The sequence below is a fragment of the Meriones unguiculatus genome, chromosome 4 (genome assembly GCF_030254825.1).
Source record: "Meriones unguiculatus strain TT.TT164.6M chromosome 4, Bangor_MerUng_6.1, whole genome shotgun sequence".
Taxonomy (NCBI): domain Eukaryota; kingdom Metazoa; phylum Chordata; class Mammalia; order Rodentia; family Muridae; genus Meriones; species Meriones unguiculatus.
The window spans coordinates 40,339,226-40,362,203 of record NC_083352.1 but is presented as its reverse complement, the minus strand read 5'-3'; the positions used below and the strand labels follow the sequence as shown (position 1 = coordinate 40,362,203).

General features: G+C 36.7%; 1 protein-coding gene across 14 annotated transcripts in view; it reads left to right on the top strand.

Annotated features, from left to right (window-relative positions):
* The window catches only part of Tenm3 (teneurin transmembrane protein 3), a 2,741,632-nt gene that overhangs the window by 1,731,196 nt on the left and 987,458 nt on the right, over window positions 1–22,978 (top strand). For all 14 annotated transcript variants that reach the window (XM_060381770.1, XM_060381769.1, XM_060381766.1 and 11 more), the window contains one exon: window positions 21,207–21,369. The gene's annotated coding sequence lies outside the window, so the exon portion shown is untranslated. The remainder of the gene's footprint in view (window positions 1–21,206; window positions 21,370–22,978) is intronic.

Here is a 22,978-nt window from a genome sequence, read left to right as displayed (position 1 = left end):
TAGTTGGGGTTTTGTTGTTTTGCTCTGTCTGGTGTCTGTTCTAAGTGGTATTAAAAAGAAATGAACTCAGGCCTTGACAAGTTCTCCACCACTGAGCTATACACCCAAATCAAATTACTTAGGGAAATAACAGCACGGTGTGCAATTTAAAAATAAATGGATGTACAATAATAAATAAAACAGAGAACTACTTTGTAGGTTTTGCTTTGTGATGTGAGTGAATAATGATTTTTCTACTGAACCCCTTTCTCATACTAGATTGAAAGGACCTGACATGTCTGAAATAAACAGGACATTTTAAGACTAATAAAGCAAAATTATCTCATTTTGGAGATGATGTAGCACTCATGAATAGAGGAAAAAACAACATGAATGTGAGTAGTCAAGAGCTTATGCTCAAGTCACTGTGGTACTTTCCAGTTACTGTAATAAACAAACAAACAAGCAAACAGCATGACCTAGGCAACTTATAGAAGGAAAGGTTAATTAGGGAATTACAGTTCCAAAGGGATAGGAATCCATGACCATCATGTGACCTTATAAGGTTTTGGTATCAGAATTATACTGGCTGCATGAAATGAATCTGGCATAAAGTGACTCTTTCTTTTTAGCTTTATGAAATAGTTCAAATAACATTAACCTTAATGTATTTAAGGATTTGATGCAGTGTAACTGTGAATCTATTCAACCCTGAACATTTCTTTGTTGATAGACTGTGACTACATCAAACAATCTGTCTCCCTGCTTGTTATAGATAAACTGTCTATATTGTCTTGCTTTAATTTTGGCAGGTCACATGTGTCCAAGAACTCTACCCATTCCTTAATGATTATACATTACTTTGATATCTAGATGTTTCCTAATTGCTTTCAAGATTTCACTTGTATCCATCTTTTTTTTTTTTTTTTTTTTTTCAATGCAGTTTATTCAGGAACATTGAACAATCCTCGGACCCCGGGGAAAGCCAGCCCACAGCTTAAATAGCCTCTGGGTAGCCAACCCAGGCGTGCCACGGGGGCAATGCAGATAGGTCCACATACATGGAAGCAAGCCAGATCCTCGGCCTTAGCCAAATGTGGAGTTGTTCGTGACAGAGAGCACTCACCATCGGGAAGGTGGAAGGCGGAAACCAGCTCCATCTTTAAGGCATAGCATTCCGCAGCTCTCTACAGTTCCCCCTTTTTGTTTTAGACGCATCAGGCAAGAGTAGAGTATCCATCTTAATGGTCTCTTTTTCTTTCTGTTTTGTTAATTTGGGTCCTATTTTTCTTTTGGATACTTTGGAAAGGGGTTTGTCAATAGCGTTGACTTTAAAAAGAAACAAATGATCGTTTCATTTATTTCTATGTGTTTTTAGTTCTTGCTTCATTTATTTCCACCCAAGTCCTTGAGGACTTTGGCTTTGAGTTGTCTTTGTTTTACTAAGATCTCGTGATGCATCATAAACACGTTTGTTTGAGGTGCTGCGATTTTTTACTGTAAGCACTCATAGTTACAAACGGTCTTCTCAAAACTGCCTTTGCTGTGTCACAAAGATTCATGTCAGTTTTATTTTCATTTGATTCCATGATGGTTTAATTTCTTCCATGATTTTCTTCTGTGACTAACAGATCATTTAGCAGTATAGTTCAAGCTGTATGTACGTATGAGTTCAGTTTTTCTACTTTTCTATTCTAGTTTTATTCTTGTAGGAACTGATTGGTATATTTTTATCTTTATAGTGTAAAATTTGATATATTTTAGGGAAAGTTATATGGGCATTGGGGAGAATGCTTTTTCTAAGTGTGCATTGGATGTTCTACAGTTGTTTAGTCATTTACATCTGCTCTATCACTCAGATTAACTTCATAGATTCTTTAATCAACTTTTTATCTGGATGATTTATCTATTGCTATGACTGGTTTATAGAAGTCAACCACACAATCATATCTGTATCTGTCTTTCTTTTTATACCCAGTAGTGTCCGCTTTATAAAACTGAGTGCCCTAATACTTGGCGCACGTTTATTTAAAATTGCTTTACCTTTTCAAGAAAGTGGTCCTTTTAGTAAAACATAATAACTATCCCTATTCTTATATCCAGAGGTGTGTCTCTTAGTTGATTGCAGAGATAAACAAGGGGAAAATCGAGATCAATCATCACTCTTTCTTTACTTCTAGAGCCTCTCCTGAAACACCTGTTACTGTCACCTTTGTGCATTGGCACTCCTTTGCAGCTTTTAATATTGTTTCCAGTTTGGGCACCTTGACTATAATGTGCTGTTGGAAGCTTCTTTCAGCATACCTTGTATTGGGCATTTGTTTCTTTTCTAGATTTGAGACATTTTCTGTTATAATTTCATCAGGTTTTTGTTGTTATTGTTGACTTGGTTTGGCTTTGCTTTGATTTTTATTTTCTGTTTGTTTGTTTGATTTGTTTGGTTTCTTTTACCCTTCCTTTTTGAGACAAGGTTTTACTGCACAGCCCTGGAACTCACAGAGATCCATCTGCCTCTGTCTCCTGAGTGCTGGGATTAAAGGCGTGCATCACCACCATGTGGTTAATTTCATTAGTTCTTAATCTCATTTCCTTCTAAGATGAAGTGTATTCTTAAATTTGATCTTTGGACCATGTCTCAGATTCTGGAATATAGTCATACTTTTTGTTTTGTTTTGTTTGGGGGTTGTCTGTTTGTTGAACTAATGACTGGATGTTACATTTTTCTTTACCTTGTCTTCTATATTTGATATTCCTTCTTTTATTTGATCTAGTCTATTGGTAATGCTTTGAACTTAGATTTCCTATATAATTTATTAGTTATTTCATTCCCAGTGCTTCTGTTTGTTGTCTTTCAAAATGTCAGTTTCATTGTTAATTTGTTAAGTATGTTGCTGTCTTGCTCAGCTATGCTATTGATTTTCTTGTCTACATTCTGAATTTATTTCCACACTTCAATCATCTATTTGTTTGTCTCCTCTTTGAAGAGATGGGTTATTTGAAAATCAGCTTTTGAATAATTTGTAATTTCAATGTCTTTGCATGTAGTACCTTAGAAGTAATACTCTCTTGTAGGTATCATGGTACCCTTCTTTTTCATGTTTCTTGTGTTTCTGAGTTGCAGTCTGCACATCGACTGGTTAGGATATCTCACTTGATTTTATCTGTGAGTTGTCTCAGTGGGCACTATACATGTAAAGGTTTACTATTCAGCACTAAGAAAGGAGAAACCAAATTACTTTTGGCTAAGGCTCTTGATTAAACTTTTACAACCAAAGAGCCAAAGCTGAAGCCATGTGTTGCTAAATCCTTTTGCTTCTCTGCAACTCTCAGCTGCCCTATCACTACTTTGTGATTTCCTGTGTTCTTCCAATTTTTTTTCTCTTTGAAGTCTGGTCTATTCTTTTTATCCTGACTCTTCTCATTCTCTATGTCATACAGAAACAGTTTATAACTCACCACATTCTGTAGTATTTATCTTATTGGGCCTATTTTACATTTGCATTAGCTCTCAATTCCACACATTTCTATGTTAACTGAATAGCAGCCTTTTGTGGCTATAAATGTATCATCAGCTAACACAAACATACTTACAATACATTTCCTGAGTTTTAGTCTTGCTCTCTCTTACTACCCATTTTCTCTTTTGACTATTTTCTTCACCTCTATGTAGTACATTTCGCCAGGTATACATTAAGCCATAAACACAGCATACAATCCAAAGAACTATGTGGGAACTGTGTTAACATGAACAAGCTATTTAGAATTGACACAAAACTGGCTCTCATAAATTTAATAACCACTATTGTACACATTTAATTTAGAGTTTATAAAAAGGTAATCCAAAAATGTCTAAATTTATAGTTACGTAGGTAGTCATCATTGTACATGTGGATTCTACTTTCTTCATCTCACCACATATATTTCTCACACACAAACTATTTCATATGGCATTTCTTTCAGTGTGGGATTCCTAGGGCATATTCTTTGGTGGATAAATGGAAGCATTGTCTTTTAGCCACTGCTGGTGCTGAGTCTACCAGCTTTGATTTGATTTTGATCCCTTACCATATGTGCTGTCTGTGAGATGTATGGATTTGAATCTTCAAGTTTCTGCTGACATCTAAAAAAGCAGGAATTTTTGCAAGCAAAATCATTCACATAATTATTTCCTGGTTGGGATTCAGATGAAACACATATTAGAAGCTTGTGGAAGATCATAGAGCTGAATGTAGATGTACAGTTATCGGCAGGTCCACATGATGTAGATCTAGCCTCCTTTCTTTACATATGACAAACTTTTGTATGTCAGGTTGAAAATCGCAGGAGACAGACATTGGCTGTGAAATATCCTGGTGAAGACTTTTAAATGTTTCCTTTCATCCTATACACAACAGAAATTCTTTTACTTTTCAACCTGACGGTGCCACTTTCTATTTTCATGTGATGCCAACAGGCTCGGCAAGTAAACCAGATAATGGACTCTTAAAGTTTCTGTGTGCAGATTGAAAGAGCACATTATAGTGCCTGCCTTTCCTGAGACCTCACAGCTTAACCAACACGGTATATAAATACAACACCAGCAGAAGTTATAACAATGGTTTCTGTCAGCCTGTCTGAGATAGTTAGAGAAGAGCAGTGGGGAATAGCACAGTAACCCAGAAATGTCCAAGTTCTTCTGGCCCCTTTTATTGTGATAAATCTCCTACGAACTTGCAAAGGGGTATTGTTTTCATCCAGTGTGTCTAGGCCTAGAATGTGCCTGTGTGTATCTATTCGCACTTGCTGAACTATGTGGAGCAAAACCCAATTCAATTATATGTGAAAAAAATAAAATAAAACACTGTGCAGGAGGGAAGTAGAGATAATATATTTGAGCACAGTGAATTAACTACTTTCTATATTTTCTCTGTATACGTTTTGAATAGTGCAAGATTATGTGTTCAGAAATCTGAGTGCTGTTCTCTTGTGGTAGCAGAAGAATAACTCTCATGGATGCTGCTGTATGGTAAGCAGATAACTTGCAGCTTGCTGAGAAAATTGAGGTTATGCATTGTACATAAGATTGTGTTGTTACTTAATAAAAGAACTAAAGGAGATAATTGCCATAAATGCAGAAATAGCATTACATTCAATTAAGGATTTCTAAGTGTGTGTTTGAAAATAATAGAAGATGTATAAAATGGAAGAATTGAAGCTTAGAATGACACCATGTCATTCTTTTATGAAGTAAAATTCTAAGATGTAATCCTGGAACTTCATTTTTTTCTATCCCTAGTATGAAACCTCTACCTTTCTATCATGTTGTATATATTCCCATCTCCAAAAGTGTAATTCCTTCAGACTCAAAGAATCTGCCTCATTCTTACAAGCCATCTATATCCTTTTGAGTCCCAAATCACCAGTGAAGTTATCCTAAACTCACTAAACTCATGTGATTAGTGGTATGTCTACCATGACTATCAGCACACATACAGTAGATGATAAAGCAAGGAATTCAACTCAGAATGAACCCAATACCTACCACTGGGTTAATCTCAATATAAACTGAATTTTTTGCTCCATGGTATGTGACAGCTTTCAGTTATTCCAGTATTTCCGGACTAAACAAGGGCAGCATTCATCCATGATCTTGGATGCCTTGCCTTTATGGATTAAATAAAAGAGAATATATCTTGCAGCTACACATAGCTCTCCAGATAGCAAAAACAGGAAATTAATTTTCATTTTTGTGTTACCATAAAACATTTTCCCTTTGAATATACAATACATAAGACTTGTGACATTTCTTTTGTTACTTCATATGTATGAAATTTATATAACTCAGACTTCAGGATTCTCCTTGGAAAACATATATACTGAGAATGGGAGACCACGTGCTCAGCCCAAAGTGGGAAACCTTTTTCAACATTTCATAGCCAATATTGCCAAATTTCAGCGAGCATTGAGTAAGAACGGGACAAAGGAACGTTAGTGCTACAAAATGTGCTCTGCCAAACCTGTCAAGACTTTATTTGGCACTCATGATCTCACCACAGCTGAGGTTTCCTAAGCATAATCTACACAAGATCAAACCAGCGCAAATTCTGGCATAAATGGGAGAGATGTTCTCTAGGTCCTTACGTAAGAGCTCCAGGTAGTTGATAAAAGCTGGAAGTGGGAGAATTATTCGTGTTGGTGGGGGGAGGTTAGAGAAGAGTTAGGAGAAATAGGGGTATATGTGGTTTTACATAGTGTACATTCATAGTATACAACTTTGAAAGTTTTAACAATAACGAAAGGTGAATATGCCGGGTAAATATGTTCTTTACAGTGTTTCACAATGTGCATACCTGAATTCTTAGCGTATAAGTTAGAGTAAAACATTTAAGTTTCAACAAAAATACATTTCTAAACAAGTATTTTATTCCAACTTTTATCATCTTCTTATAATGAGCATTTTCTGAGAATTAGAGAAACACTGGTAACAAATAACACCTTATACACCTCAATTCTGATACTTGAATAAAACTTAACATACAGATAATGAATTGAAAACTTCATGCTAACACAATCATTAACAATCTAAATTTAAGCTACATCACTTTGAAAACATTTCTACTTGATCTCATTTTAATTTATGTACTTTGAATATATAATGTTATTTTTATGTATCACACTGTGCCTTAATTTTGTGGTTTTATCCCATTTTTCCTCATTCACTGATAGAATTTATTTAAGGAAACAGCATTCAGAAATTATAAATTATTTTGGAACTTTCATTTAAATTGCATTTTTATTTCTTTGATGTTTTCATTCTAATATGTGTTGGGTGGCTTGCCATATGTACCTTTAAAACTTTCTGATTTTTTTTTAAATATCCAAATTTTTTTAATCTGACAGCACTCCTTTGGGTAGTCTCAACAGAAAGGAGAGACTCTTTGTCCTTTGAGAGAATATATGGATTTTTTTTTAAATATAGGCTTCTCAGATGAAGAAACTTCTCCAGTACTTGATCATAGCTAAATGTTTGATTAAAATATGTGACTCCAACTAGCCAGCTAGCTGAAACAAAGGCATGGAGATCAGATCAAAAACATCAGCAGCAAATCAAGACATAGAAAGTCATGCCTAGGTCAGACTCCACTGGACAATCAGTCCTCACTTTACGTGATCATGCAATGATAGAAAAATAGATAGTGAGATCAGCCCTTGTATTATTTACTTTCCTGATAAGAGGCAGCATGAATATTATGGGCTTTGGGTCCAAGGAAATATACCACCATTATAGAGGGAAGGCATGGCAGCTGGTCCCCATCTCATCTACAGTCAGGAGGCAGGGGCAGATGAATGCTAGTGCCCAGGTTGACTTATCCTTATTATTCAGCTTTGAATGCTGGGCCACAGAATACAGTCATAAATGCTTAGAGCATGTCTTCCTGCCTCACTTAATCTACAAAATCCTGTATAGACATGCCCAGAGCTTTGTCTCTGTGGTGATTTAGCAAGGTGATAGCCAAGATCAGTTATCACAGTTCTCAAATTCTCTCCTAAATCCCTGGTTGAAGAGATGGTTCAGTAAAGTACTTGTGAAAGCATGAAGATCAGAGTTTGGTCTGATATGCATATACAAAGGCTGACTGTGATGGCGTATGCTTGTAGCTTAAAAATCAGAGTAGGCCTATTTTTTGGGTATGGGAGCTGGAGAACCAAGACTAAATGGAACAGTTCTAGCCAGTGAGATACCCATCTCTAACCAAAGAAATGCAACTCACAGTTGACCTCTGCTCCACATTCATGGCACACACTCGGAAACAGGCACTCACATGCAAAATAAATGTATTAAATAACTGCATCTTAAATTTTTGTATTCTGGACCGGTTGTCTACTGCACCTAGCTTGATGCTGTCTTCCAAGAATCACTCCTTAACAACTTTGTTTGAACTATTGATACCTCTTCTACTGTGTTAGGTTTTCCGTTTCATAGAATTCTTATTTTTCCTTCTCCATTTTGAGGAATATATTCGCCAAAAGCATAAGCAGCGTGTTAAAGTTTTAACTTGTCTACAAACTCTGAAGCACCAGTGTGATATGAATGAGGGTTTATGTTCGTCTATAAGGCCAAGAACTAAATTGTCATTGGCAGTATTATTGATGGGAGATATTTTCTTGATAGGTATTTGGGGGTCTTTTCTCTATGGGTTTCTCACAGTCCGACTATTACTATCTGGGCATTTGGTAAATATGACAGACCTTGGAGGGTGGAAACAATGTAATCTCTCCAAAGAAATGTTAAGGTACATTTCCCTGGAGACATCCCAAGGAAGAAAAAACAAAGGCTACTCCTTCCTCCCTAGAAATTTTGCTTACACCCGAGCATAACTTGCAAGCTCCCTCCTACAGGAAAATAATTAAAACATGTGCTTGTGTAGAAAACCAGAGCAAGTATCATGGGGCCTTCTAGAGCACAGCAAACCCACACAAGATGCTCTTCCAGCTCCCGAGTTTTCAGACAATCAATTATTTGCTTCTTTAATGCCTCCTGGCAGTGTGAGTATATACAACTCTAGCAGGATGACCACTAGCTTTCCAGTGAGATAGCAAGGCCTTCACCCTTCCATATTGGATAGCGATTTCTTCATGTGCATGTCTCTGTTGTCTGTTTCTAGGCATCGTGACTCCCGTAACTGTTCACTAATGTTGAATTTTCACTTTGCTTTTTATTTCAGATTTATTTTACAATGTTCTATTGAGGCTTTTTTAATTTTTTTTTATTTCAGTATGTTTTTAAGTCCCTGAAGCTCTTTGTTTTTGAAATGTAATTTATGGTGCTTTTATTCAATGGATGAAATACTTTATCTCTTTGAGGAAATTAATGTATTTTAAAGCTTTGTTTTCCCAGAACAGTATCTATTTAATTTGGAGCTTTTGTTTATTTGTTTGTTTTGATCTCTTTCTTTATACCAAAAGCTTCTTTGGATGTCTAATCTTCATTGGTTAATTGTTCATACTTAAAAGTTGGAAACTAAAATGCAAAATGTAAATGCTTCTCATTAGCTAGTGCATGTTGACTTTAAATGTGACCCTAGAGAGATCTAGCTCCTTTGCTGATATTTAGTACTGTGTACTTTGGATGTTTCTGCTTTTTAAACTTTATTAATTTAATTAATTTACTTATTAAGAAGTTGTCATATTTTGTTATAGTTTTGTGTGTGTGTGTATGAGAAAGAGAGAGAAATCAGTCTATCTGTGGGTTTCTTGAGTCTCAAAGATCAGACTTTCCAGTATTAGAAACAATACTATTTTCCAAATTTTTGTTCTTTGGGTCCCACAACCTATATAGTGTGGGACTATTCCTGAGGCATAGTTAACCTACCGGTGGCCACGTTACCATAGAATGGTTCTCTCCCCCAGTATGTTAAGCGCTGCCAAAACTCCCTCAATTAGGGATAGGACCTTGTGAACTCCTCCACCACCAGGCTGGATGATGGTTGGTTTTGTCCTTTGCAGAATTTGTGCAGGTAACCAGAGTTGATAGAAGTTCATGAGTTCGGTAGCATTATCATTCCCAAAAGATAACATTTCACAGCATGCCTCCACATTCCCTATCACTTACATAATTTCTTCATTCTTTTCTGTGATCTCTTGCAACAGGGCTGGGAGACATTGGGGAGTGATAAACACGTCCTATTTGGGGCTCAGAAATCATGGTCACTTATTCTCAACACTTTGACCAATTATGTGCCTCTGAATTGATTGATGCCTATTGAAAAATGAAGCTGCAGTGACCAGGTTTGAAAGCAGCCAAGATCTATTTTGTATTTAGAAGGCAATTTGACAGCACATCTATTTAACAAAATAACAACAGAATGTTCCATCATATGGCCAATGCGCTCTCTAGCCATTAGCTTTTGACCAGGTTTACAGTTCCAGATATGAATTCTCTCCTCTGAAGCAAGCTTCATATCCAGTAAGAGAGCCTTAACAGCCATGCACTTAACAGCACAGAGTTTCATTTGCTGATATTATATCAGGAAGGGTGTGGTGCTGGGTAAAATCGCTGCTGCCTATTCTTCCACAGCATTTGGCATCACACCTTCTAGAACTATGAATGTTCTTAATTGACAAATTATAATAATTTTTAAACAAATTTTAGAAATGAGAATGTGAAACTATATGATTCTCAAACCTGTAGGCATTAGGATAGATATATATGTCTGTGTGTACATACACACACACATATGAAAAACTGTGATAGCGGATTTAACAACACCCCTATAGTCAGAGAACATTTCTACCAGGACACAAAGCTAAGAAAATGGATCATATTTGAGGTGTGAGTCAGATCCTGGCCCACTTGAGGCCTTCTTGTGGCTGTTTCTGTCTTCTTCATATATACATATATTTTTTCTGAGAAAATTATATCCCAAGGAAAAACACAAAGTTTAGAAAAACAGTTATTAGCATTCCATCATGTAGGCTGAACCATATATTTGACTCCACTACCTAAACATATTTGTGTATAGATCTGTATGGCATGCATATTTGTGAGTATCTTTACATTCCAGTGTGAATGGAAGGTCAGTAACAAATAAGAGCTAATGCTCAGGTTTGGTAGCCAGTTCTCATGGTGACTAAGAACCAAGCAACTACTGAACTTGATAGGAGACATTTGATTTGATGTTAAAATCTAGTAACTAAGAGACACTAAGTGAAATTCACAAGTATTTTTAATTGCCTGTAGGTTTTTCCCTCTTAAACCAGAGTAGTCTTATTATTTTCATGTGATTAACAATATTACAGTAGCTAAAGTTTGCATATTCTTGTGTTATAAGTTTTTATTTAGATAACAAAAATACAATATTGTTAGTTCGAGAAAAATTTATTTCCATCAGATATCTATCCATATTGATTGCAAGAAAGTTATTATTAGCTTATATAGCTTATAGATGATAATAAAAAATTTATCTAAGACACATTATGATGATGTCCTCTTAAACACAGTATTTTAATTATTTAATAAATGCAAACTTATTCACTGTCACAGTCAACATGTATTTATGATGTTCTAAGTACCTGTAAAATGCCAACAATTCCACACAACAAATGTCACATAAATTCTTCATGAGGATCATTACACTTTAATAGAGGATAGCACAGTCCCATATGGAGTTTTCAGAAATACAGGGAAACTATCTATATACTTATAATTCTGAGAACAGTGTGAAATAAAGACAGCACGTCTACCTCAAAAAGTGCTCACATAATTTCAGGAGGAATTGACACTTGGCCTGGGCCTCAACAGATCCTAAGAGACCATAGAAATCATGTAAAGAGTGGAAGAGGATTGAAGCAATATCACCTAACTATGCTTTTCATAGTATCCCTGGAAAGGAATGTCACAATGTTGCCCTACTCTCCTCCCATCCTCCCTGTGAAGAACAAGTGAAAACAGGAGCAGAAAGCCCAGCTAACATAAAGGGACTCCAGAACATGAAAGCCCCTGCCACACTCTTCAGAAGGATCTGAAAATGCTACCAGGTTGTTTTGTTTGTTTTGCCTTTCAGAGAAGCTTTTGTAGCTACACCACGACCAGATGTATTAGAGAAAAGGTTAAGTTACATCACAAAGGAATCCCTTGAGCCATCTGTTAAATAATACAGGATGCATTCCTCTTTGATGTGACAGTGTTGCTGGTCCAGGCTAGCAGGGTGCAGCTCCTCCACTGGGTCATTCAGGGAACCAATTCCCCTACATGGCAGTGGTTCGCTATGAATAATATTATAGTCCTTTCGATCAAAACAAGAGTAAGGCCACTGCTGAATCCATCTTCCATGCAACGGCAATACGGACAATAGAAAAGCAAAGTCCAGTGATAGCTAAATGAAGACGTTATTTCGGATCTAAGGCATGGTCACTCTACTTCCCGAAAGGAACAGAAAAGTCTTTCCCAGATAGATGCATGAGAAAGAAATCAAAGCAAATGGAGGGAAACCCCCACCCTGACACAATAGACTTCTATTGTTTGATATGTATAATGTCTCTGGAGTTAAAAAATTTGTTTTCATACTTTCATCACTTAATATATTTTAACTCTTACAACCAGTATAAAGAATCACATACTGCGATTACATGATAACAATTAAAGAAGTTTCTAGAGTGGCTTGTCCAAATACTAATGGAGTTCTCGAAGTTAAGTTGTGCCGTTAAAGCTCTGCAGGACCCCAAAGAGGAAATGTGACTCATACTGTTTATGTGTTTATGTCGATAAGATCTGTGATTCTCATGTGTACTTGACAGCCCTTCAACAGCAGTTTGCAGTATGCAAAAATGGGAATTTCAGAAGATGAAAATAAAGATTAAAAAAAATCCTATTCGAGAATATGAGTTGTAGACCACCCAGATAAAACCATGTATTTGATACACATTCCGATTATTAAGTCGGGTTTGTTGAACTGATTCCTGTCACATAGACAACTTCCAGCCTGCTGATCGTTTATAAGATTAAATCTTGAAAAGAAGCTAAAGGATAATATTGTAAAAGATACCTTTATAAAAGTAGGATAACTAAGTGATTTTAAAGCTCTAGTTATTTAATGAAATAGGTAATGGTGTGCTGGTTTTAGAAAACCCTGACGAATTTTAATATTTGTGAAGATTCCTTGTAAGGTGTGAGTAAACGTTTTTTAATAAACAAGTGCATTTTATAAAGTCTGATTCACTTAAATTAAGTTTTTATTCAGTGACTATACAAGGTAATGGGTGCTCTTAATTTAATGTTTTAGATTAATATGGCTTTTGTAACAAAATCTTTTTATGTATCCCAGAGTTGGATGGTTAAAGCAAATAACCAATCTCTTTGCTGGGTTTACATATATGAAATAAAATGAAGTCATAGTAGCCTAGTTCTTTATGCTATATATCAACAAAGTAGTAAAGAGACAAAGGTGCATTTATATGAATAAGTTTAACATTGAAAATGGTTGTTCCAGTGGTCCTAGCACCTTAGGCACCAGAGTGAGCTCCGTAACTCACAGGAGTGTAGAAGATTAATGAAATATGATCAGGCTGTGTTTTATTTATATATCAACCTCAAACTCACATAAAAACATCAAAGGAATAAGGAATATAAAATTAAGTGGGAAAGGATAAGAGAATATGAATCCAAGAAAAAAATCTTTGCATGTATATTACTTATCAGATACAAAGTTAGTTGTCAAATCTTTCTTTGTTAGTCTTCCAATTTGTTTTAGTTACAGTCTGAAGCAGGAAATCCAACGCTGATGGTGACTGGCAGAATTTGTCAGATAGGTGTTGGGAGATGGTGGTGCTGGAACAACAGATATGATGTGCACTAGGAAAGGAGCATGCCAACAGCCTGTGACATATATATATGTACATATTGTGTGTATATATATATATATATGTGTGTGTGTGTGTGTGTATGTGTGTATTTTTCCAGGAGGAAAACAGTGTTGTGGAGTCGTGTAGTGAAAAGAAAAAGTCTCACTCCCACTCCTTCTGATGTTTGGTGAAGTCTTAATAACTTAATTCAGATTATCTTTATTTCATTTCCCATGTCCATTACTTAATATACAGCAGTGTGTAGCCTCATGTTTTTTAGATTGCAAACACAATAAGAAAGAATGCAATGGTACTTAAATGGCTCAGTAGCAGTGAGTTTGAAATTCTGCTTACCCCAAATATCCTTTTTATAAATCAGATAGGACTCTAATCAGCAGAGATACTAACTTTACATAATCTCCAATTTTGTTTGCTTTCTCCAGGAGCTTTCCGTGAGAGATCTGCATGACGTTTGCCTCTATACCATTGCTGTGTCACCCTGTTCTAATTAATGGGAATTTGGATAGCAAATCAAGATAAGAGAGTCAAAAAGAATGAAAGGGTTCTCCAGCTGCTCTGGTGTGGAAGGGATTATTTAGATATGAGGATGAGTGGGGAGAGGGTGGGCATAGGACAGGGAGATGAATGGGGTGATTAATTGGCTCAAAAATGAAACGGAACACAGGCAGCATCTTAAGAACCACCAAGTTACTTTCAGACCATTTGCAGACGATTGTGTAGACGTTAATTTATTTCCAGCAGATAATTTTTGTATATTAGAAGAATTAGAAAGTCAGCAAGCCCCATTGTTGGTTTATCCATTATTTATTGAGAAGGAAATGAGGGAGGAGAATGGACACAAATTAGTCCTGCCGAACTGTTCTGAGAGTACTCTAAAGGGTAGTGATTTTCTATGGCCTGAAATGCCAATGAAGGCTGGGAGTTGCCTTTCTGTCCTTAGACCTCTAGTATTAAAATAATCGCATAAAAATTTTCTTTAAATTAAAATTAAAGCTGCTTTCAGGGAGTGAAGTAAACTTTTATTTTTCCTTGGCTTCTGAAATTAGATACATACATAAATAGAAGCAAGTGCCAATCAATATAAATGTGATTCTGTCTAACAACTGGAGAGAAATTTATAGGAAAATATGATCTTAAAGTGGAGTCACTTTGAAAAATCTTTTTGATAACCTGTATAGGAAATGCTTTTGAAAGACTTGGTAAATTCATGCATCTTTGTAATCCCAGTTGCCCCTTAGACTCTAGATTAGTGTCATTTTTCTATGATCAATTTAATAAGCAGAGGATAATTAATTTTATGATACAGTCAATATAAGTTTATAACTTAAGCTAACTCTTAGCCTGTTGTATAATTTTGCCCTAAATAAAACTTGAGAAGAAGAAAGATCAGTTGGCCAACATCAGTATTCTCCCCATAGAGCCCTTTCTTCTCATTCACAACACTTCCATTTCTTCTCAGACCCCCAGCCTCAGACTAGCTCACACAAGGCTGAGTATCTTCTAGATCGTGGTACTGGAGAGGGAGAACACTTCAGATTTGGGATCAAGGAAATTAGAATTTAATGTTTTAGCCACTTAGATTTCCTGCCCATGAGTGATGTTGAGAACTTGATTCTTACTCCCTGCTTCTCAGATTATAAGTGAATAATTATTCAAAACTTCTTACCAAAGAATTCTGACATTATGCATTTAAAATGCAAAATCAATTAAATACTAATATGCTGTGACTCAAATCTTTGAAAGAAAACGTCCTTTGTTTGTGGTTTGAAACCTGCCATTCTGTTTCATTATTGTAGAAGTTCCCAGCAGGCATGTTCACCCAGATTTAATTATTAAGCCATAAATGTATCTTTGAAATTTTCTCTTTAAACTGAATGCCTAGGAGTAATTTAGAATTGCTTTTCACTCATCTTATGTGGCAAATCAGACTTCAATAAAATATATATATATATATGTATGTATGTATGTATGTATATATACACGTATTCTAATGTTTTAGAAAAGTGAACATCCCGGAACAGATGATAGTGTGAGGGTACCATTAAAATGGGTAACTATGGAAACAGACTAGGTAAAAATGTGTTGAGATCTCGGATAAGAACTCTCCCTACCTGTCTAGTAAAATGAAAACCTGATGAGGACAGGTTGATCATCTAGTTTGCTTATTTTCTCTTACTCTGCGAATACAACACGGTACATATGCTACCAGTGAAGGGAGTCAATAAAAGCTCCCTGAAGACACAGAAGTGTCAGTCTGTCAGGGCTCCCACACACCTACTCACTCTCGTGGCCACATGCCACCTTCCCTTAATACTAACGATGAAAAATATTCAAGATTTTCTTCTTTGGCATGGGGTTACTTGTTCTTTCTGTTGCTATGATAAAATGTCCGAACCCACCCCCTCCCCCCTTAGGAGAAAAGCTTTATGTTAGCTGACAGTTCCAGGAGATGGTACATTCATCACGGCAGCAGGAGCTTGAGGAAAGTGGCCACATTGTGTCCAGGGTCAGCTAGCAGAGACATGAATGGCTTTGCTTGCTAACATCCTCTTTTGTATACACCCAAGAATCTCGGCCCTCTGAATGGTCCCACCAGGTAATTCCCAGCCTGGTCATCCTACATCAGTTAAAGAATTCAAAAGAATACCCACAGCATGCTCACAGGGCCATCTCCTTGGTGATTCTAGAGCTCACCACATTGACAGTTCAGATTATCCATCACAGATACCAAACATACATGTGCATCTGTGAATACCTACGGATGCATATAATCAAACGTTTGTTGTTCAGCTGATATCGCTTACAAAAATACCTTCTCAAAGAGAGTCATATTTTACACCAAAATAGAACTGGTTAAACAGGGTCCTAAGCCGTTAAGATTTTTCAGGGTAATGAAAAAAGTTCATACAATTTTTCTTTTCTTTGGAATTAATTAAAATTAAACAGTGAGAGGTGTGTACATTCACTGTTAGGAAGAGTGTGGAAAAGCATCAGAGAATTACTAAAGATATCTATTTAAAGTTTCCCGTGAATGGTTTCTACGAGAACTTCACAGAAATTGGCCCATAAAAGTAAATCTTTTCAAATGTCATGACATTTATGAGATTATTTGAAAATATTGAGTATTTGTTGAGTATTAAAAAGTTTCTCACTTCTTGTACTTTGAAGGAAGTCATTTAAATTAATAAAGATGCGATTAACATGCTTAGAGCATATATGCTAATATGCACATACAGAATTGTAGGGAGAGGTAATGTGTTACATAAAACAATCATATTTTGTTAAGTAAGTAGGGATTTTCCTACAATTCTTTCACTACAGTTGCTTTACTGTCAAAGTGTACAGATAGTTGCGCTCCTGACAACTGCAAATATAGAGTTGGTATTTTAATTTGATTTTTACAGAAGAACATGCCCTAAAGAGAACTCATGATTAGTGTTCTGTCCTTTTTATTATTAAAAAATATAAAATAATCACATGAAAGCAATGTGGTGCTTGAAACACAATGCAAGTAAGGATTACGTGACAACATGTATACAACCCAGTGACTGTAAAACTTAAGAATTGTTCTCTCTCTAATAATTTAAATGCCATAAAAGTCACTAGAAACCAACCTCTTTTCCTCTGTCAGAACTGGGAAAAGATTTTTAAAATATGAAACTCACTACAATCCTGACATTAACACCATGCTAAATCATCATTTATTTATTATTCTGTCTTATAAACACATGAAAGCAGAAAACCTCCAGGCTCATGTACAATAAAATATCCCAGCATTAAAACTAAATAATAAAATGTCAAAGATAAAAGACTGATAACTCACCCAGACATCTTTCCTATATGGCCTATGAAAAAAAAAAAAGAAATCTATCTAAACTAGTAGAGTGCACAACATTCAAACAGAGTTTTTCAATTCCGCATAGCCTAGGACAGTGGTTCACAACCTGTGGGTCACGGCTCCTTTGGCGGGGGGAGGGGGTCAACTGAACCTTCCTGGGAATTGTCTGAGACCACCCGAGTGTCATCTATTTACATTATGATTCATAACAGGAGCGAAATTACGAAGTAGCAAAGAAATAATCTTACGGTTAGGAGTCGCCACAACATGAGGCAATGCATTATTACAGGGTCACAGAATCAGGGAGGTTAAGAGCCGCTGTCCAGGAGGAGGTGGTGGGGTAAAGCTTTCTTTTGCTGCTACTAGAATAAATTACTGTTTTTTTGCATAGGATCACATCAATAGAAATAAACTCTCCGACAACACATCTCACGGTTACCAATCTGACACATAAATAAATCCCTATTTGGTATTTTTGTTGTTGTTTCAAAGCTCCTACAACTTCCAGTGTGGTATTTAAACTGCGTGTGGTTTTAAACCCAGAGTTCTAAATTAATGGCTGTTTTTTCCCCTTTTCTTTTTTTTCTCACAAGACATCCTAATGAGGAATTTCTCTTCCTTCCAATGTGATTTCTCAGGAAAAGTAAAGGAGGTCAAACGATGAGCCTTTCTTCCCCACTTAATCACCAGTGATAAGGCGGCATAGAACTGGGTCATTTTACCTACAGCTTCATTATAGCTTGCCTTTGGATATGAGTCCTATGAGTATAGAACATGTGGTAAATTAATAAATACTAGCCTGGCTAATTTTGGTGAATGAAATACCTAAGTGTTCAAAAACATGCTCTTGTCTAACTGATGAAAGTTATTAGTTTTCAGTTTCCAGAGTCACACAACTCTGTGTGACTGGTGTATGCCCAAATACCATTAAAAATAATAGCAAGCATACTGTGCTCTATTTAAGATAGTGAGCAAAATCTAGCTGTCTTTAAGAAACAGTGTCAATTTCCTAGAGTAAATATTAAGTGTGGGTCAGTGATGAGCTCCAATCTTCCATTGGTTGCCCATCTCCAAACAGACCACGGTGTCTTCCTTAAAGATGTCATGGTACCTACGCATACTTTCATAAGATTCCCTGCACCCTGCCCAAAGCTTGGCTATGAGCCTCAGCCTCTGCTTTGATACCCTGCAGGGGGTGGAGGGGGCAGCCTTACCAGGCCACAGAGGAAGACAATGCAGTCAGTCCTGATGAGAGCTGATTGACTAGGATCCTAGGATCAGATGGAAGGGGAGGAGGACCTCCCTTATCAGTGGACTGTGGGAGGGGCATGAGAGGAGAAGAGGGAGGGAGGGTAGGATCGGGAGGGGACTACAGCTGAGATACAAAGGGAATAAACTGTAATTGATAAAAAAAATAAAATTAATTAATTAATTAATTAAAAAATGGCATGCTACCGCAGTGATCAATTTCAGAGCCACCTACAAAACTTCATACGCTTCCCCTGTCCTATCTATAATTCAACCTGCTTCTTTATTCTATCAGACCATTCCAATGGTTCGGACAAGGCCATTTTCTAGGTGGGCATGGTGCCTCATGCCTGTGATCCCAGCCAAATGATGATGCAGCCAAATAATCAGGAGTTGGAAGCCAGCCTGGATTCCATGAGATCCTAACTTATTCCCCCTCCTCCCCCCACAAAAAAAAAAAAGAAACAAAAGAAGAAAACTCAGAAAAAGCCAGGTTTGTATAGGTATACAAGATATTTTTCATTCAAAAATGAAAAGGTTTCTTTTAACTCTAAACCCCGATATTGAGTTCAGTTCCTATATTTGGCTAAAATCATAAAAAGAAATGTGTTTCCTTCTGGGACACCTGCTCCTGCCTGAGTTCCTACTCCAGAAATGTGGGAGATGTGAACTGAGGAGGGATTCCCAGAAGTGGCCATGGCCAGTGTCACTGCAAAGAGCCTTCACTCCACAAGGCTAAGTTAAGTGCCTCATGGCCAGAGAGAAGCTGCTCCCCTGTTTCTTTTAAAAACAATTAAAGTAAGCCGGGCCTGGTGGCACACACCTGTAATCCCAACACTCAGGGAGGCAGAGGCAGGTGGATCTCAGTGAGTCTGAGGCCAGCCTGGTCTACAAAGTGAGTCCAGGACAGCCTCTGCTACACAGAGAAACCCTGTCTCAATAAACCAATAAAAATGAAAAAATAATCGAAGTAAATATTTGTTAATTTAACGTGTTCTTTATTCAGTCTGTCACAAAAGCAATTTAAATATCAATTGGAAAAATCTTAAGGTCAACAAATTAAGCATAATGTTCAAGAACCATAACCATACATATTTTTTAATATTAACATTTGAACATCCTTAAGCACAATATGTCCAAGAGATAGTATGACTTTGTAATATTCTTTGGTTTACATGGAAATAAAAACATGCATCAGAGGACACACACATGGTCTTCCAATGCAGGATGCCATATTATGTAAATGAATCATGCACACAAGATGGGTATAACCCACACAATTGCCAACTTGTATCTGGGGAGTGCTGCTATACGGATTGTGTAATAAACATTATATGCACAATAAATGAGGCAAAATAGCTGGGAAAATGTGAGAGGAGAAAAGAGCGTAGAAAGGATTATAAAATATCTTTATGAACATTAACGTAAATGAGGAGATACAGTTTTCTAGCTTTATTCTTTTGACAAATTGTCCTTATAGTGTGGCTGCCATTACATCCGATCATTTAGACACACACTGCATAAGCCATATACTGGGAAAATCTATAGTTTCTTTTGTCAGGTTCGCTGCTGTTATTCAGTACATGTCAGGTTTGCTGGTTAGGTGGTAAATTTACAGTGTATGCAGTAACAGGGTTTCCTAAACACCTTCCCTTAAAATATAAGGTGAAATACACAGGCAGCTTTAGGCACCAGAAACACTCCTTCTGGTCTTTTGAGGCAGAAAACAGACCTTTCTTTGGTTCCTGGAGCATCGCTCTATTGCACTGGGTGTGTTTGTTAGAAAACCTTCCGTGTTATTGCGTCATTTATTCTGAGGTCAATGTGACCAGCTTTATATTTCCCCAAAGCTTCTGCTTTCTCCAGTGTTTAATTTTTTGGAATGTTTGCGTTTCAGATCTTACATGTTACTACTTAGGGCATATTGCTGTTTTTCTACTATTTTCTCTTTGGTTTCAACAACTTGCCTTTCCTTGGAAGTCAGCAGACACCTTTGTTTTGGTTTTTCAGAGAATGTATTCTGTTCCACCCTCCTCCACCACCCCCAATTACAGAGGGGGAAGAGTGAGTAGCTATTAGTAGGTAGATTTCCCTTCTAGAATCTGAACTTGCTTTTAAAATTTGTTTTCCCTCCCTGAATTTATAAATATTTTAATCAATAATGTATCTATTGCTTCCCAAGTGAGCCCTAAGGAGTATGTTTGATGGCCTCACATGAGCCATTCCAGGAGAACAGGCTCTCTCAAGCAGCTGACAACAGTGAGCCCAGCTACGTTTTCCCTCTCCCGAGCCCCTGTATTTTTAGGTTAGCTCGCAAAGGCACATTCACTCCATCACTGGACCAATGAAACTGATGTGTTGTGCACGTTCCCTCGCTCACTTTTGCTGAACTTGCATTGTGTTGTCCATTGCCTATTCCATGCAAAAGTAGCCTGGAACAAAAGACAGTCGTCAGAGGAAAACACAGTCTGCCCTCCGCATCATAATTGCACTTGATCAGCATCAGTTCTGCATCAATAATTAGACAGGGGTCCAATAATTAAGTTGGCAATGTAACAACAGAGTCAAAACCTCCAGGATTTCCATGATGTAACTGTCCAAGGTAGAAAGCAACGCTTCGGATGGATTCTCCCTTTCTTTCTCATAGTGTCACAGATGATTGAGAACCGGTGCCCTGTATTATTTGGGATATTTCCCTTCCAGTTGTTGCCTCGGATGCCAACTGGAGAACTGCACTTGCTTTCATCTATGACATACTTGCTTTTAAAAATCTAATTAAAACTTTCCTTTTGGTCCTTAGGTAGAAAGATGGCTCTGCTGAGAAGGGCTCTTAATTAATGCACTGAGAGCCCGTGAGTCCCACCTCTCAACAGGAATGATTGACGTCCAAGGATACATAAATTACACTAATTGAGCTCTGCCTCTACCTAGGCTTTCCACAGCCAGCTCATCAGAGAAGCTAGGTGAGTAGACCAGCATGAAAAGTTACTCAATATGTTGCATCCTTTCCCAGGGATCGGAGAAGGACTTTGCAGGCCATTGCGCATTAGCCAACACAGAAGGCAGTTCTTTACCTCGGTTTTAAGATGTAGGTTTTGTATTGATTTTTTTTAATTATAAAAAATTAACATTTTAACGTAACCATTTAAGTTTGAATAATCACATTCTCCTTACACATTTCTTGTGGCAAGACTTGTAAGCCAATTACAGTATGTAAAAAAGAAAAAAAATCATTTGGCATCATTTGTTGATATTAAATTGTGTTGCATAGCAACCAGTGCATATGCTATGAAGAGATTGTTTGAAATCAAATCCAATCTCAGTCCTGGAATTTAGTTTTCAGAAATTTACCTAGTTGTAAATACACCCAATACCCAGCTTTAGTCACAGAGGATACTAAAGTGTTTCTTTTCTGTTTTATTCCATCCTGAATGAAATGGATACATATACTAAGGCTCCTACTTGCCTGAAATCTAATAAACCATTTGGAATAATCTAGTAGTTTAATAATCTAAAGCAAAGTTCATAGGTTAGGCCTATTTGTTTTAGGTTAGAACACTGAGCTACATTAGGCTATAAAACATTATTTTTTTTCTTTAAATCATATTACTAAAATATACGCATTATTCAAAAAATATAAATAGAACTTGAGCCTTACACATATTTTTAAGAAGATTGGAGAGCTGTATTGAGGAATTGCTAAGCATAAAGTGTTATCCTTAAATGAATATTAGTGTAAAAACTCAAAAAAAAAAGAAACTACGTCAGACATCAGAGACAAGTTTAGAAATATCAAATAAATGACTAAATACCTAAAATCTAAATACCCAGGAGGTCATACTAGATATATAAAAAGAAGGAAACAGGAGTAGATTCATGAAATAGTCAGAGAACTGACGTGAACTAGAATCTAAGGCCTACAAATTTTAGAAGTGCCTCCACCACGTTTGTCAGCCAAACACTGCTGGACCGGGTCTTTCACAAAAGACCTGGAGCCCCACTAAAATAACACCAGAAAAATGGCCACTTCTTCATCAAAACTCAGAGCTACCTGTGAGAAAAAAATCAAAAGTGGAGTAAAGATTCAGAAATAGCAACAAGATCTTAATTTAATCTTGTAAAAATTCATAAACTGCCTTTATCATCAGGAACATCTCACAGTGGCTAACGTGGGAGAAGAGAAAGCATAGATGGCTGCTTTTCTAGAAGATATTTTATAAATTAGGGGCTAATGCCACTAACTTATAAATGCATCAAATGCATTCATAAATGATAAAATCCATCAAAGCAGATGAGGCTTAATACTATAACACTGCTGTTCAAAGAATTACTTTGGCCTAATTGAGCAAGACATCTATGCCTCCAAAGGCTACTGTTTACTTTCCTGTTCTGTGATTGTGTGTCTATAACCTTTCTTCATCCCAGATAACATTCTAAGCAAAGTGTGAGGCCGACATGGTTCTCTATGAAATTATACTTGAAATGATTCCACTCTCTCAAGAATTTATGAGTTCAATGATTATTAAAAAAAAAGGTGCTATCACAGTATGTGCCACTCGTCTCACAGTCATA